The sequence below is a fragment of the Podarcis bocagei genome (genome assembly GCF_964188305.1).
Source record: "Podarcis bocagei genome assembly, chromosome: 8".
NCBI classification, from domain to species: domain Eukaryota; kingdom Metazoa; phylum Chordata; class Lepidosauria; order Squamata; family Lacertidae; genus Podarcis; species Podarcis bocagei.
In genome coordinates this window covers 45998360-46016223 of record NC_138133.1, presented here as the reverse complement: position 1 = coordinate 46016223, position 17864 = coordinate 45998360, and the positions used below count along the sequence as shown (strand labels likewise).

Here is a 17864-nt window from a genome sequence, read left to right as displayed (position 1 = left end):
GTTGCAATGCCTACTTGTCCCCTAGCAGGAGTAGTCCTTATTGGGGTTCCAGCTAGCCATGGCCTCTTCCAGGAGACCATTCCATGCCCCCTCCCTTCATTTTATATTTTTATTCTTTCTTTTCTCTTTTCCACTGTTACAACACTGAACCATCTGTGGCCATTAAGTCTGCTCAGTACTCAATGGGCTTTTCCCTTTCAGTTGCAGTTCTCATCTTAGGTTTTGGGGGTTCCTAAAACCATTTTTGTGCTTCTGCAAACCCTGTAGTTCCCCTGGACATACTGATATCACCCTTCTTATTTCCCAGTTTTCCTGTTTTGGCTCCACTTCCATCAGCAGTCAACACTCGAGTTTGTTATTAGAGGGACTGATTGATAGCATCATTTTGCAATCTAGCTAGTACATCGTCTCCAATGGGGAAAAGTTACATGCCATACTTCTCATGCAGCCCCAACAGTTGGTACAAGTATCTCGTAAAGCTGTAAACAGACAGTCAAGGGCACAGTCCTAAAAACATTAACTAGGGAACTCAGTGGGAATGACAACAGAAAAAAAATGGAGAAATGGAGAAAGCAAGATCCCATCTCTACTTAAGCTAAAGGGCTTTAGGGGATAACTATAGCATGTAACAAGGGGAGCAGTGCCAATTCCAGCTTGTGGGGGCTATCCCCAGGCAGGACCCATTAGTTCCTGCCACCTTGAATGGACCCACCTTGCCTCTATCTCCATTGCCTATTTTCTTGGACTCTTATTTTGGGTCCAATATGCAGAGCAGTCCAAAGGAAGAGGATAATGTAGGCAGAAGCTCCTCCTCCTCCTCCTGCTGCTGCTGCTGCTGTCATAGCTCCCTCACTTACAGAGCACAGATAAACAGGCTGTGAGAGCAATTGAGGGTCAAGGGGTTCTCTGTTGAGACACAGGCCTTGGCAGGTCTCCAGCAATGTTGATCCCTGATGCTTGTTGTGATGGAGAGAGACAACAGCTACCCAAGTTAAAAAACAACAACACTTGTGGACGTTTTTAGTATGTATTTTGACTGGGGCCAACAACATTTGGTTGGTATTACCTAGGCAACTGATTTATACCAAGTCAGATCATTTGTCCACGTAGCTCAGGATTGTCTACATTGGCTGGGTGCAGCTCCAGGGTTTTAAACAAGGATCTTTCTCTCCCCTACCAGGAGAGACTGGGAATTGAATCTGGTACCTTTAAAGGCAAGTGCTTTAAGATGAAGCTATGACCCCCTTCTTTCTTTTTAATCTTCAACAGATGGTTTGTTTGTTTTTAATGGCCCCAATTAATCAGGCACTACAATGCCTGGTAACCAGGCAAAAAGTAGAGACGTTCAATTAAATCATACTGTATTATGGAGCTGTGCTGTTCCTAGTTCATTTCAGCCAGTCAAAATGGGGGGGGGGATCATTGCGGTGCAGGGCTTAGCACAGGCATAGGCAAACTCGGCCCTCCAGATGTTTTGGGACTACAATTCCCATCATCCCTGACCACTGGTCCTGTTAGCTAGGGATCATGGGAGTCTGGAGGGACGAGTTTGGAGATGCCTGGCTTAACGTAATGCTGCCTTCGCGCCAAGGCACACTCTAGGACAGGCAGCCCTCTAATCTCTACCTCATGGAAGAAGCTCCTCAAGGGGAGGGAGAGGGAGCCCTAGTTAGGGCAGTGAGGGAGAAGAGTAGTGGGCCAGGAATGGGCAAGCCCTTCTTGCAGAAGCTTTGAAGTATGCACATCATGTAGGGAGCAGAGTCTGTTGCCTCTTTTCACCAACATCTAGAAGTGGTTCCAAAGGTTCAGAAGGGAAGGATCCCTGAATAAGCAAAAGCATGGACTCGGCAAATATGATAACACCATCTGACTGCACTCTCCTTTCTGCTTGAGAACAAAAGGGAAGCCTACTGAATCAAGCCAATGGCCCACCCAGTCCAGCATCTTCACAGTGGCTAGCAAGATGCCTGTGGGGAGTCTGAAAGCAGGGCTTGAGTGCAACAGTACTCTGCCCACTCTTTCTGTCTTTTTTTAAGGCAATGGCTTGTTTAGGTGGGCTAAAAGGAAGAAAATAGAAAGTATGTTCTATTTCCCTCAGAATCTTTGATTTAAGGTAAACGGACCCCTGACCATTAGGTCCAGTCGCGACCGACTCTGGGGTTGCAGCGCTCATCTCGCTTTACTGGCCGAGGGAACCGGCATACAGCTTCCGGGTCCTGTTGGCAGCATGACTAAGCCGCTTCTGGTGAACCAGAGCAGCGCATGGAAACGCCGTTTACCTTCCCGCTGGAGCAGTACCTATTTATCTACTTGCACTTTGACGTGCTTTCGAACTGCTAGGTTGGCAGAAGCAGGGACCAAGCAACGGGAGCTCACCCCGTCACGGGGATTCGAAATGGCACTCCTAGTTTGGGGTTTTTAAAAGTTACAATATTGTTTGACATTTAAAGCTATAGTCCAGCATTGCTTATATAAATGTTTCTAAAGAAAACATTGAAAGGAAAATATAGGGTCTCATTGTAGGGTCTCTGCTGTAACCCAGAGGACTTTTATTCACTGAAGTCAGTGGGACTTACACTTGAATAAACATGCCAACAATTACATTGTTACAGTTTTCACACAACACTTTCTATAGCTAAACTCAGTTGAGATTTATTCATGGAACTACAATGACAGATGTATTGGGAAGCAGCACACTCAGTCTGCATACTGGTTGTAGCTGGATGTTTTCCAGATTTACCAACTGCTTGCAGTGGAGGAGAGCAGGCGGGGGCGGGGCACGCCGTCTGCAGGGGTGTGGTGCCCAGTGAGGGCGGGGGCAGCCGCAATGGCACCCTACCGGGATCACGCTGCCGGGAGCCATGCGCTCCCCCCGCACTCCTCTTCCTCCGCTAATGACTGCTTGCCAACCTTTCCTTTCAGAAACATTAAGTCAGTGTACCTAAGTATCACCAGCTGTGGCCCACCAATACTCTAAGGGTCACAGGTTTCCTACCCATCATTATATACGACACTGAGCAAAATGACATGGATTGGGGACAATGCATGAAGCTGCATAGAGGGGAAGATTCCACTAGGTACTTTTTTCCTTTCACTACGATTCCATGATGAGAAAAGTGGTAAAATTAACTCTACACATTGAACCAAACAGCCTAAACTATAAACAAATCGACCACCAGCAGTCCATAGAAACACACAGACTTTACCTGACATCTAGAAGATAACAGATGAGGCAGATATAAGTTTGACTGTGTTCAAAGTGCCATAACACTTACTTGAAAGGCTTTTGTTGTAGAATATATTGATTTCTAATGTTGCTGTTTTTTAAAACTTTAGTTCAGCTTTTTTTAATTAAAAATATTTCATTTATTAATACTCTCTTGAAGGTGTGACAGTGGTCGACAAGATTTTAAGCAACTGATCATCATTTGCTCCAGGATTTATGTTAGGGGACAGGACTTTGGTTTGGGGGGGGGCAGAACTGAGCTATCTGTGACCTGGTTGGTTGGTTGGTTAGTTAAGTATTTTTATTTATTTACTTGATTTAGGTGGACAGCTGCCCCCCCTCCTGCACCCTCTGGCTATGCCTATGCATTTGATGCACATAGATATAAAAAAGCAAGACACCATAATGTGGTTAAGCAAGCCTAGTGGGCAGGGGTTAGATCCAAAAGGGTGACACCAAAGGGGATAATCCCTTTTGGGTTTTCACTTTGGGGTTGTCATAAGAGCAAGGGCGCTACCCCTCTTCTGTGTTGTTCTTGGAGCATTATTATTCTTGAAGGGAGTTTGTTTTTATATTTATCTGACAGGGATGCCCCCTGCAAGGTGGTAAGCATTAGGTGTGCTAGTGGCTGTGCCAGACTCCCTGCGGGGAGAGAGTCTGTTTATGGGGAAGGTCCTTAACTCCCTAGGCGAAAAGAGGGGCATTTCCTTGGTGAGAAACTGGGTGGAAACGGTGCTTGGAAAGTTCACTCCAAAAAGGAAGCAGTTTGAGCCAAGTTCATCCTGTCTAAAAGGAGCTGGTTCCAGATTAAGTTTGTTCTCCTACAAAATGAACTACTGTATTTTTCCGTGTATAAGACACTCCCATGTATAAGATGCCCCCTATTTTGGGGGACTCCAAATTAAGAAAACACCCCTCAGCACTACCCATGTATAAGATGAGCCCCAATTTTAAACCTAAAAAACCCCTAGTCTTATACACTGAAAAATATGGTACAGTGGTGCCTCGCAAGACGAAAATAATCCGTTCTGCAAGTCTCTTCGTCTAGCGGTTTTTTCGTCTTGCGAAGCAACCCTATTAGCGGTTTAGCGGATTAGCGCTATTAGCGGTTTAGCGGCTATTAAAGGCTTAGCGGCTAAAAGGCTATTAGCGGCTTAGCGGCTTAGAAAAAGGGGGGAAGCAAAAAAAATCGCAAGACTCGCAAGACGTTTTCATCTTGCGAAGCGCATCGAAAAACGGAAAACCCTTTCGTCTAGCGGGTTTTTCGTCTTGCGAGGCATTCGTCTTGCGGGGCTCCACTGTAGTTCAGTTCAAGTTTATCCAGATTAACTTTTTAGTTCATAAAAAGTTTGTCTTTCGCATTCAGAATGTTACAATCTGCTGTGATGAAGTAAAGGGTCTAAAAGTAAATTGGGACCATAATCATATAATAAAATGTTTGACAGATGGAATATTAACAGGTGATGCTTCCCCTAAAATTGTATCTCCATGCCAGAAAAAGCTAACCATGTTTAATATTTGCTTGCCACACAGCTGTTAATGGCACAAGGCATCATGCACTTGGTACCTGTACTTTGTGCTGAAAGCTGCCAGTATTGGAGGACAGCAAAATTATTCAGCAAGGAAAATACAGGAAATGCCTCATGTTCCTTCCTGTTGGTTGCTTAACTATGGTGATTAAGTCGCTAAGCATCCTTAGCAACAGCAGCACCTCCATATCAACCTAATAAGCCTTAGAACATTTCTTCCACAGTTTACTAACTTTTTAACATATGTCTGATTGACTTACTTTTTGTTTTAAATGAAATCTAGGATTGGAGGGAGGGAACAAATACGAATTGTTCATAATTTTACACCAAAATGAACCTTTCATTCACCCAGCAATTATTGGAACTACTTTCAAGTGTAGTTCAGAGATGTTTGAAGTATGTAGTGAACTTTGTTCAAATAAACTAGTTAATTCCAATAACTGGATGGAAATTAGTGGTTTCGGGATGGGGGGTTGTTGTTGTTGCATTGCTCTTATTTGATTGATTTGTTTTTCTGCACCTGCTTATTGGTTAGTTATCTTTAAAAAAAAAATGAAGTGAGAATTGTGTGCCTAGAGTGATATGGTGAGTGTAAGGAGAGTGTGATTGCAGTTCATATTTATTTTACTATGTACTATGTACATTGTTTGAGGTATTTATCGTTACTTAATTGTGTTACTTGAAATGTGGGAGTAGTAGTATGTGGAATTATGAATGTGGAATTGGTATTATATTTTATATTTGTTTTTTGTTGTTGTTGGGATATGTAAACCACTTTAGAGGTTTCTGTTGAAATATGAAGGAGTATATAAGCTAAATCAATCAACCTTTCAATCCATAAATCTGAAATTCTGGTTGCTAAGTTGGCTGGCAAAGAATAGTGTGTGCTCCTACTTCTGAATTGAACTAATGACAAAAGTAAAACGCAAGTCACTTATCTGAAGTACATGTGCTTAACCATTTTGTCCCACTGACCTCTATGCAATGGGACAGAACTAGATTGTGCAACCTGCAGCTTCAGCTACAAAGGATTTCAGGTTGGGTGTTGTTGTTTTTTTAAAAAAACACTGTATGAACTGTTTGCCTGCACTTCACCCCATTAAGATTGCATTACTGTTCACTAGGCTACTTTTAAAGTCAAGTGCAAGATTCCAGTGTCAGTGACGTAGCATAGTTGTTCATCAGATCATCCAAATAAACTACCTACATATTTTCACACATGATTTAGTCTTACCACAATTTAACTAGAGATTATACATTTAAACACAAGTAAACCCCTTGTTTATGACTAGAGCCTCAAGCTGTGCTCTCTAAGCATACTTGGTTGGCAGTGCATTCCACAAAATTCATTGGAACTTAATACTAAAGAAATGTGTTTGGAATTGGAGTATTATGTTGCAGTCCATTATTTGTATTCTGAATTTCACACTTGCCTTAAGGCACCCAAGAAAACCACATAGAAATAAAACAAACAAATCACATAAAAATAAAATAGTAAAAACACTTCTAAAGAAACAAGTAAAGTAGCAGATTAAAATTGACAAGTCAATGAGTTGAAAAAGAAGAATGTTCCATAACTCAGGCACCTCTCTACATTAACCATCCACCTAGCCTCAGAAGGTGGGGAAGTATCAGATAAAAGTATTGGACTAAGACCTTAATTGCTCAAAAAAAGTGAAGCTGGAGGGGCTCTCCAGAAATAACTCCATGACCACCCCACTCAATGAAGTGAGAAAAACTTGCTCCAACCTCCAAAGGTACCTCCCAGACCCCCCCCCCCACCTGCTTCCTCTCAACTACTTTTTGTAAGCTATATTGGGCAAGAGATAGGGAGATAGGTGAGAGCCAGTACCTCTTCAAGCATGCCTTGTACATCCATAACGTAAATTTGTCCATACGATACTAACCAGCTAGATCTATAGGCTTATTCCTGTAACCGAATAACTGGAGATGGGGCATAAGCAAATTATTTTATCTGAAAAATGTCTACCAAGGGTGCTGCAATTGTTTCTTGAAGATAATCTGCCCGAGGGTCGAGATGGAGAAAATGTCGTATAATTTAGAAAAGCTCCACTAGGCTATGGCAGCACAGGTGCAATATTAGCAGAGAACAGAAAAGTATTTCTTTTTCCACACTACCTTTACCACCAAGTAGGCCTTCAAATGGTTCTAGCCAGTGTTTCATCAGACTTGTTATGAGCTTTTACTCCATCTGTAGCCCAGTTAATCCGCCAGCTGATTCCCAAGCTCCCTGGAAAACAAGGGAGCTGATATGATTCTAACCAGTAGGACAGAACACCTAGGAAAGCCTGGGTTGATTACCCAGATTAACTCCAAATTCCAGAGACTGACCAGGGTATCAGCAAAAATGCAAGCCATGTCAGCAAGAAAATCTCCCAGGGTAGTTTGAAAACCATTGGATCCATCAGATGTCAAAGGTAATCTGAACAAGTCCTTCAGCTCCCAAAACATTAAGGTCCCCAATAGCCTAAAAATTACTGGGGAGGGGAGTGACCTACAGCCCTCTCAAGATGTCCCTGATTCTAACAACATCTGGAAGGCCCAATGTTCCCCATTCCAGTGTTACCAGATAACCATGACAAGGAAATAGTTAAAAATGTGTGTGTGTGTGTGTGTGTGTGTGTGTGCGTGCACACACACACACACACACACACACACACTATACAACTGATCACAACCACTGAGTGTGTGCCCTACTACATGTGAAAGGGCCCAGATGACTTGTAACAACCCCATGGTTGTCTTGATGACAATGAAGTCCTGAGTTATATCTATCAGGAGGACCCTGACATGGATGTTGAAATTCCCCAAGGCCATTTCCATCACCTGTGGCAGGGATACTGTTGGGCAGCAGGATAGATGATACACCAAAAAGGGCCCCTAAAAACTGTCATTCTGTCCAGCTAGGTGAGATGGTATCAAAAATAGACTATGGCAATGGCAGTCAATGTGGTGCCCTCCTGATGTTGGAAGCATCCCAGAGTGGCTGCCGCAACCCTGATCATTGGCAATGCTGGTTGGGGCTGATGACAGTTGGGTTCCAATAGCATCTGGAGAGTGCCCTGTTGACTATCCTAGACAAAAGAGAGAGGTCTCCAATTTCCAGCAAGATCAACAGCCTCCTCCAGGCTCAGGTCCTGGGTGGCATTCAAGAACAACAGCACCAGGCATAAAGGTTTGTTGACAACACAATCTGGGTTTCTTTGGGAGGGAAACAGAACAAATAAGGGGAAAGCTCTTAAATATCTAACCCTTACTCCTCCTTCAACAGACCATCGGTCTTGCACCACAATATATCTCCTTACTCATAATATTGGAATCGGGGTACCTACATCCTATAACCCATGCACAACTCACTAAAACACAAATAAAAAGGAAGCACAACCATGATATTTAAAACATGAATTGACAAACAGTGAGTAAGCAGTAAAAATGGAATGTTTAAAAATATCAGCTGTTAAAATTAGCAACAGACATAAATCTGATGGCAAAACAAATATAAGTCATTTACTAGAAAGTAAATAATCTGAACTCCATTACTTTTTCCATGAGACTGTTTTTATTAAGGGGCATTGATACTGAGAACCATTGGGCTCAAGCAGATTCACTCCTGAATAAGTATGCATAGGATTTCAGCTCTATTTTGCATTTTTCACATCTGTAAATCTGAATAAAAAAACCCCCAAAATGATGCAGGCAAATCAGTTCAACTGCAGCTCTCTTCTGGTTTTTATCCTACACTATCAGCATTACGAAGGGATGAGTTCCAGACCAAGACAGCAGAACTACACAAGTTTTCCTGGAAGCAAGTACCATTAAACCCTGTGGATGGAATTTACTTCCAAGAAAATATGCAAAGTATTGCGCTGATTAAGGCATTCTCAGGATAATTGCTCTCAGCCAGCCGTCCTTAATTCAGTCCTAGAGACTGGAACCCTACTACTTGGAATTTTGTCCCACTGAAATCCACGGAGTAAATCTGCATAGAATTTGTCTATATTACTAGAGAACAAACAGGGTACTGCATGTATTATTGAGTCCAGTAAAATTTGTGGAGCCCGGGTATCTATTCAGGATAGGAATGTTTTCTTGTTCGGGAACAATTCCCTAGTTCGCGGCAACTACAGTACTGTACAGACTTTGGCACTTCTGCAACCACCTTCCTCCTACTTCAAATTTACACCCGTAAATTTAGGACCCAGCAGCGATATCATGCACAGTTCTGTTTTTTTGTTGTTGTTTTTTTGGTTTTGTTTGTTTTACACTAAATATACTTCTTTCTCCCTCACATCCGTACTTGGTAGTTTGCATCTGGGGGGAAAGCAACCCAATTGGTACCGTAAAAGCCATCCTCATTCACCCACCCACCCACCAAAGAACCATGAACCCCAAAGAGCGCCAAGAGCAAAAATGTTGCAGGAAGGGGCGGAGGAGGAATACCCTCCTGCCAATTCCCTTTATTTATATTTTAATTCCCCCTGTCCGCCTCCCGTCGGGGAGAAGCGCCTGTCACCTCCAACTGTCACCACAGCTGCGTGTCTACGAAAGGGATCCCAAAACTTTCCAGCGACACGGAAGAAGACTATCCGGGAGCGCGAGGTAAGGCAAGTCCAAAGAAACACGCGCGAGTCACTATCTATTGTTTCCAGCCCACTTCCTCCCGAGGAGGAACCGCGTGGGTTTAATTCATTCGTCCCCGAAGGATCAATTCGCCCCACTCGGAGCGCGTTGCTCAGTCTCTGGCGGCCAGAGGCTCGTCGCTCCGCGCGAAGCCTCCTGTTGGCAGAGGGCTGGCCTAGCAAGTTTGGGGGGAAGCGAAGGGCTCGGGCCAGGCGCACCGTCTGTTGGCGAATCTGACACCCACATGCAGCCTTCTTCGGGGGGGGGGGGAGACACCAAGGCTCGGGGCAGGCCACAGTCTCCCGCCCGGGTCCTCTCTCCCTCCGCCCCCGCTTTTGCAATCTCCCTTGTCTCCAACTGGGTCAAAAGTGGACTTTGCTGGGTCCCTCAGCCCAAAGCAGCCCGATCACCCCAGCCCAAGGAGGCGCATTTTGCACCCAAAGTAGTGACGTTTACTGGGAATGTAGAACCGACCCCCCCCCCGAGCCCTCAACAAGCCCTTCCAAGCGCAGCCCCTTCCTCTCCTGGTGCAGCCCGGCCCGGCCTGCCGTTCCCGGGAGACGAGCGAGCGGCGAACCCCCCCCCCTTCCCCGCCCCTGCTTCCCTTCCCCGCCCCGGCCGCTTTTTATTAATTATTGTCGCTGTTATTATTGCAACATCCCACCAGAGCAAAGGCAAGCGAAGGCGCCCCCCCCCCCGCGGGAAGTGGGGTCGCTTGTGTTTCCTTACCGTGCGAGGAGCAGGAAAAGGAGCGCAGGGTCTCGGGGGTCTCGCCGGACCCCCGTCTCTGCCTTCCGTGCCGCCCGCCCCCTTCCGCACAGCTGCTCCGCGAAACTCTCCGAAGGCGATCGGCTTGGCGCTCTCCGGCTGCCTCTCTGGCGCTGGCGCTGAGGAGGAGGAGCGGCCCAGCCGAGGGGCGGAGACAGGGGGCTGGCATGGCCGGGGCCGCCCCTCTTGGCTCGCCGGGCGGGAGGGGCAGAGACCCAGGGGCGTCCGAGCCGCGCTCTCGGGCTCCGCGTCCATTCGGCCCTTCGAGCTCTTTCGAGGGGGCTCTGACAGGGAGGGAGGGAGGCAGGAGAGGCGCCTTCCTTGCCTCGTACTGACTGGGGACGAGGAAAGGGCGTTTTGAGGCGCTCGTGGTCGGAAAGGTCCCACTCGCCTCAGTGGGGTTTGGTGGCGCGTCGCCTTTCCGCCTCAGGAAGGGTCCCGGAGAAGGGGAGAAAGAAGTAGGGCAAAGAGTCGTGGCTCTCGCGCGGAATCCGGCCACGTTTGAGGGGTGGCTGTGCGCGCGTGTGGGTTGGGGGACGCGCGCGGACACGAGCACAATAGCGCAACCTTGTACTCTGGAATACGCTATCGCCACCAGATTCCGCACGGACCACAATCCTAACTTAGATTAGGAGAGGCTTTCTGACCACAAGACACTCGTGAAGTGATGTTGAATTTGATGTTGTAAACGGACAGAACAAATACCTTCCTTGCGTTTGTTTGCTTTGCTCCGCACCTAGGAAAATGGGCAGAGGCTTTGCTATGCAGTGCAGTGGGACCCCCTCTGCATATTTACTCCGCAGGAAATGTTGACTTCAATGGGCTTATTCCCAAAGAAAAGTGCCCAGGATTGCAGCTTTCCCGTGCGATTCTATGGGACGGCACCACCCCTTTTTAGGGTTGCCATATTTCAAAAAGTAAAATTCCTGACACCCACAAAGCTGAGCTTTTTTTCTTTTTAGAAAACCACCAAAATTGTTGCTCTTTTTGGGGGGGAAACATTTTGCCACTTTGGCAAAATTCTCCCCACGCCATTTTTGCACATGAAAACCAGGATATGTCAGTACAGTGGTACCTCAGGTTACATATGCTTCAGGTTATAGACGCTTCAGGTTACAGACTCCGCTAACCCAGAAATATTATCTCAGGTTAAGAACTTTGCTTCAGGATGAGAACAGAAATCGTACTATGGCGGCAGCGGGAGGCCCCATTAGCTAAAGTGGTGCTTCAGGTTAAAAACAGTTTCAGGTTAAGAACAGACCTTAGGACCAAATTAAGTTCTTAACGTGAGGTACCACTGTAATTTTCCTGGTGTGTGGCAAGCCTACCTTTGCTGAAGCTAACTAGGCCTCGGTCTGGTCTGGAAACCACACTACTGCATGCCTTAGGTAGGCATGATGGACAAATGAGAGGATATAGCTGTAACGTTTTCTTGGAAGTAGGCCCTACCTTCTTCAGTAGGGATTACTCCCTAGTTAAATTTGTTGAGGGTTTCACAACAGTGGTAGAAATTGAACCGAGAATGTTGCCAGAGAGTTCCTCTCGGGAATGGATCACAGATAGACTTGGCCTAGAGCTGGGGGGTCAAAGGGCAGGGACGGAGTATAGAAGAAAGCAAAGCAGTGAGAGTCAGAAGAGGCCCCCGTGAAGGCTTATTTGAAGCTGAAGAGGAAGGAAGGAGGGAAAGATGTCAGAGATGGGCTTTTGTTCAGTTGGACCACCCAGCTCATACCCATTCCTCCTCCTCCTCCCCCCGCCCTCACCTTCCTGCTTGTCCTTCAGAAGGGGAGCGCCTCTAGCCTTGGAGATTGAGATATCAAGAGCTTAGCCAGAAATGATCCCTTGGCTTGTTTCTCTCCTTGGGGCTGAGAATGACATAAGTAGCTCTTTTTCTTACATGATAGAGCAACAACTTTGCTGGCAGTTGCAGAGTAGATTGCCAGGGAGGGGAGTCAAGAAGAACAAATTAAAACATTCCATTACCTAAAGCAGAGGCATCCTTGCACCCAAAGTTCAGAGGCTGTGCTGGTGCAAACTAAAATAACGCATAATTACAGTCTGGTAGGTTTTTGAAAAATCTTGATGCACTTGGTATACTTTATATTATTTGGACTGCAAGCTACAATAGAGTTCATTGTATAAACCCATCTTATCCTGACACTTCCCCCCCCCCCTGAAGTGCTGACCATACTGCAATTTTATCACACCCCAGCCTACAGATGTTGTTGGACTACAACTCTCATCATCCCTGACCATCTCTTCATTCCTGGTCGTTGGTTGTGGTGCTTGGGATGATGTAGCCCATCAACAACTGGAAGGGATTAGGTCAATTAAGGCTGTCCTGTACACCAGGGGTCACCAACGTGGTGCCTGTGGGTGCAGATGTATCCACATAAACCTTCCCAGATGCCCACAGGTTCCTTCTACAGTCACAATTAAGTTCCAGTGTGTTTGATATATCTGAGTATCTTAAAGATTAACAATTGGCTTGCATCAGAGATGCTTGTACACTCACTCTCCCCCACATGCTATAGTTCTGCTCTATTCTGCACAGATGAGACTGCATTTAGAGTACTGGGCTCAGTTCTGGGTTCCACAACTGCATAGATGTCCACAGTTGGAGGAGACCTAGAGAGGAGGCTTGACCTCCACCCCCTCTCTGGAATTCTAAGTGTACTGATGATTTTAATGCATGGGAATGAAAGAGCTCTAGTACACTTCACTAAACAGTCAAAGGCCTTGAGAGATCTCGATTCCCAGACTCTTTGTACTTTTCTGGAGGAGGGCCCAAGCTAGCAGCTCACTGTTCAGATCAATGTGGCTTGTTCATCTCTGCTGATGCTGCTTTCGATTAGCCTTTGCAAATCTTATGTCATCAATTACATTAGCATCAATTCCACCCCCCTCTTATTGCAATAGACTTTATTATAATAGCCTTACGCAGGCTTCCAGGGACCCTAGAGGGAAGAGAGACAGTGCTAATTGGGTTCAAACTGGAGAGATTCAGGCAGGAGTATGGAACATCCTTAACTGAAGACACTGTTCCCATCTCAACATACTCCCCTCCCATGATAAAAATGATGGATGTAAATAATCTCATGTTGCTTGTAGAAGTTTTCACAAAAAAGACCCACTTCATATACATTCACCTGTTCTAGCACTGATCACCACAAGGTCCTTGAAGTGCAAGTAAGCTGTTACATTTGCGCAAAACGTTGTTGAAAAACCTAAACCACTTTGGCAGCGCAATGCCCCCTTTTCTGCAGAGCTAGTAGTGCTAGTGAAGCTAGAGCAGACGGTTAAAGCAAAGACGGGGGGGGGAGTATTCCTATCACTCTTTCGTTGATGCAAGATTGAGACACAGAAGTTAGCAGGCTCACTGAAGGTCATGAAGCCTCTGCAGCAAGATCAACAAAAAAACCCCTCTGAATTCTGTTCCTTATGGCCATGTCTGTCTTATTATCTCATTGTGTCTGAGATGACGGAGGATAATCTGACAGATACACACTTCATAACAGTACTGGAGTATGCATCAAGTTCTTGGGTTTCATAATTCAAGACCACTGCCACAGAGAAAAGAAGTAGATCCAGGAGATAAGGTTCTCAAGGAGATGAAAGTTGAAAGAAGGTTTCTTACAACCAGTGTTGACATACTTTCTTTATCTTTCCTCCCACTGAGTCACTCTCCCAACAGACCTAAGTTGAGCAACTGGCATGCAACCACTTCTGCAGATAGTTCAAAGGCATACATCTCCTGTGAGGCATTTCTTAGAGAGAGAGAGAGAGAGAGAGAGAGAGAGAGAGAGAGAGAGAGAGCAGGTTGCTTATTTAGGACAGCATCACAATTGCTATGAGTACATGTGTTTTCATTAGGAGTGTGGGTTTCATATAGCTGTCTGCAAAGATCTTTAAATATCTGAACATATGCATCTGGGAACTCCGTATGGACACAGAAAAACAAAGTTGGAAGGAACCCTGTGGCATCTTAGTCGCTCTTCACATGGAAATATCAGGATAACCTAAGTGTATACACAACACTTGTGGCTGCTGCTTAATTGCCCCCAACAAAAAGCAAAACAATGGTTTGGATCCAGACTGCATTAGTTTAACTTGGTTCCTTCCCATTGAAATCAATCCCACTGAAATCAACAGTCATGACTTGACAATTAATGTAAACAGGAACTAAGCTCACCCAACAGTCTGGCTTCAACCTTGCTTGCTTTTCATAGATTGTAATCAAAAGACAGAAATGCTCTGGGAGAACATGATGAAATTCAGCCTTGACATTTACTGAACAGTGAGTTTAATATCTTTGGGCTCCATGGGTATATAAACAGGAGCAAGCAGCTATCATATTGCCTGCATGCTAGTTCTCACAATCCTTGCTGCACTTTTTTTTAACGGCAAACCACAAGCCTCATAAGTCACCAGCCTCATAAAAATCACCAGCCTCATAAGTCCCTCCTGGCTTTCAGAATCTAATCATCATGGCCCAAGGAGGCAGTGAAGACCTTTTCAACTGTACCACAACAGGCCCAGAACAGAGGTATTAATTGTGTAAGCTGCGTGGCCACATCCCTGACACCATATTGGAGCATCACCAGGCCAGGTCCAAGGCAGCAGTTGGTTTCTGCCATAAGTGCCCAGCCTTTCCCAACCCACACCCTGAACCTGCAGAGCCTCCATGGTCTTTGGAAGCAGCTGTGTGGACCACAGGGAACAGGCCACGCACCAAGGGACAGGACAGAACCCCGTCCCCTACATTACACATTTTTTAATTCTCTTCCATCCCACACCTCCTGCAGATGAAGAAAATTGGCCAACTCTACCTGTACAAGTAGCATCCAACTGACCTCAGGAATGGTTGAATCTGACCATTTTGGTTTCTCTAATCTTAAGTTTAGTTCTCTGCCTCTCCTGATACCGATGGAACAGAGAGACGGAGATGGGTGCCATCAATATACTGATGACACTTCATTCCAAATCATGAATGATCCCACTGATTGTATTGTTTATATGTGAGTGTGACCTGTCCTGCAGCCACTTGTGTTAAAGGCTGGGGTATCAATTTTACATAAATAAAATAAATAAGTATAATATGCAGTTTGGTGCTAATGAAGCATTCAGCCAGAGCAGGATACAATGGTGTCCATCTTTCGGACAAAATTTTTGGTCCAAATAATCCTTCCATTGCATAGCTAACCATGGTATGCTATAATGAAAATGTAGGCCCGTGAAAATATTGAGAGAAGTTTGATTTCAGATGAACAGTAATAATGAAATATAGTTACTAAAATTTGCAATGCATTTTCTATGCAATGCATTTCCCACCCCATTTTCTATACCACCCTGCCATGGGATACCTTAAATGACATTCAATTCCTTTTAATAGATGTTGGCCTAAAATACATCCTGAGTTCTGAATTTCTTTACACAGGTTTTTGGTGGTGGTTCTGAAATGGGCTAATTCAAACAGGCAAATTAAAATGGTGTGTTGCAGCCTGCCCCCCCCCCCGATAATTTGCACCTTGCTGTACTTTCTTATTTAAACAAACTGCAGTGGATCGGCAGCTCTAGAAAAAAAACACTAGTACAAAATAAATGCAAAGATTGTGACACCTAGTGCCAATGAGCCCACATTGCAGAAAGGCTTAATGCTGGATTTAGCCCAAATGCAGAACGAAGGAAAGTGTCAGGAAAAATAAATAAACCAGTGAAAAACAGTAATAATGACAGAAGGGGAAGGTCAGCATGGCTATAACAACATTTCAATAAAACACAGGCTGTTTCAGAGCCACGGTGCAGCAGGGAGTGCTTGGAAATAAAATACATTGATTATGTTCTCTAGAATGGTGATAATTAGGAACAGAAAAGGTCAAATCCCATCCCTCAGACACCTACCAAGCTCTTACTTGTTAGTTAAGGCAGTCCAGGATGTCTTGGGAGGAGAGGCACTACGAAGACAAGCTTGCCCACTGTCCCCTTAACCATTTTTTAAATCTTTATTTATTTGATTGTTTTTATTTCTGAGAGTCCTCATGGATGGAAGGCACCCACCTCAAAAAAAGGGGGGGGGATAAAGGAACCCTCAGGCAGAATTCCCAATTTGACAAGCTGCTACTGAGTTCCATGTAACTCATTCATGGCCTCTATATTAATTTTATTTTTAAATGAGGAACCCCATCCTGGCATCCCTTGCATTGGCTGCAAATAAGAACTGGAAGCTGGTGTTGCTTCAAAACAAGCTTGTTTTTTCAAGCTATCCTAAGCCTCCAGGACTTTTATCTCAAGAGGATCGCAAAGTCCATCTACTGAACTTCCTTAAAGCATACATGCCAGGTATTTTGAGTAATCCCTCGGAGTTGGACCAAGTGGAATATCTATATTTTGATGGCTTGCTTGCCAGGGCGGTGGTTACATTCCATGATCGGAGACTGGCCTCTATATTAATTTTATTTTTAAATGAGGAACCCCATCCTGGCATCCCTTGCATTGGCTGCTATGGAAATATTTCCTGCTCATCTGTCTCTGTTCTTTGTTGAGGCCTTAACATATTTGATAAAGAAGAAGTGAAGAAGAGTTTGGATTTTATATCCAGCTTTATCACTACCTGAAGGAGTCTCAAAGCGCTAACATTCTCCCTCCCTTCCTCCCCCACAACAAACACTCTGTGAGGTGAGTGGGGCTGAGAGACTTCAGAGAAGTGTGACTAGCCCAAGGTCACCCAGCAGCTGCATGTGGAGGAGCGGGGAATCGAACCCAGTTCACCAGATTACGAGTCTACCGCTCTTAACCACTACACCCCACTGGCTCTAACTTAACCTCAGATAATCCTCATGCTGTGCTACCCTGTCTGCTGGGCAGTATGATATCTGTCTGGATTTTATTTCAGATAGACTTATCCTGAAGAACTGCAGAATGATTGCCCGCATGAGTTCTCAGTTTACCTTACAGCAATTGACAATAGTGGTACCACATTCCCTGTTAGGCTCCCACCATGGATAATACAATGGTGCCAAAATCCTATACACGTCTACTCAGAATCATAGAATTGTAGAGCTGGAAGGGACTCTGAGGGTCATCTAGTCCAACCCCCTGAAATACAGGAATCTCAACTAAATGATACATGGCAGGTGGCTATCCAAGCTCTGCTTAATAACCTCCAAGCAAGGAGGGTCCCACCACCTTCCGAGGGAATCTGTTCCACTGCCTAACAGCTCTTACTGTCAGAAAGATCTTCCTGATGTTTAGCTGGAATCTAATTTCTTGTAATTTGACGCCATTGGTTCAGGTCTTAGCTTCCAGAGCAGGAGAAAGCAAGCTTGCTCCATCCTCCATGTGTCAACTTTATAGATATTTGAAGATGGCTATCATATCTCTTCTCAGTCTCCTTTTTTCCAGGCTTAACATACCCAATTTCCTCAAGCGTTCCTTATAAGGCTTGGATTCTAGACTCTTGATAATCTTGGTCATGCTCCTCTGTACATGTTCTCGCTTGTTACTATCCTTCTTAAATTGTGGTGCCCAGAATAGTGTGCTCCAGATGTGGTCTGACCAAGGCAGAATAGAGTGGTACTATTACCTCCCTTGATCAGGACACTAGACTTCTGTTGATGCAGCCCAGAATAGTATTAGTGTTGTTGTTTTGCTGCTGCATCACACTGTTGACCCTTCTTAAGCTTGTAGTTTACTAAGACCCT

The 17864-nt window shown here is 45.0% G+C and overlaps 1 protein-coding gene across 15 annotated transcripts in view; it reads right to left on the bottom strand.

Annotated features, from left to right (window-relative positions):
• GREB1L (GREB1 like retinoic acid receptor coactivator) overlaps nt 1–10262 on the bottom strand; it is a 161918-nt gene extending 151656 nt beyond the window's left edge. For all 15 annotated transcript variants that reach the window (XM_081205733.1, XM_081205725.1, XM_081205737.1 and 12 more), the window contains exon 1: nt 10126–10262. The gene's annotated coding sequence lies outside the window, so the exon portion shown is untranslated. The remainder of the gene's footprint in view (nt 1–10125) is intronic.
• Nucleotides 10263–17864: the final 7602 nt, after the last annotated feature.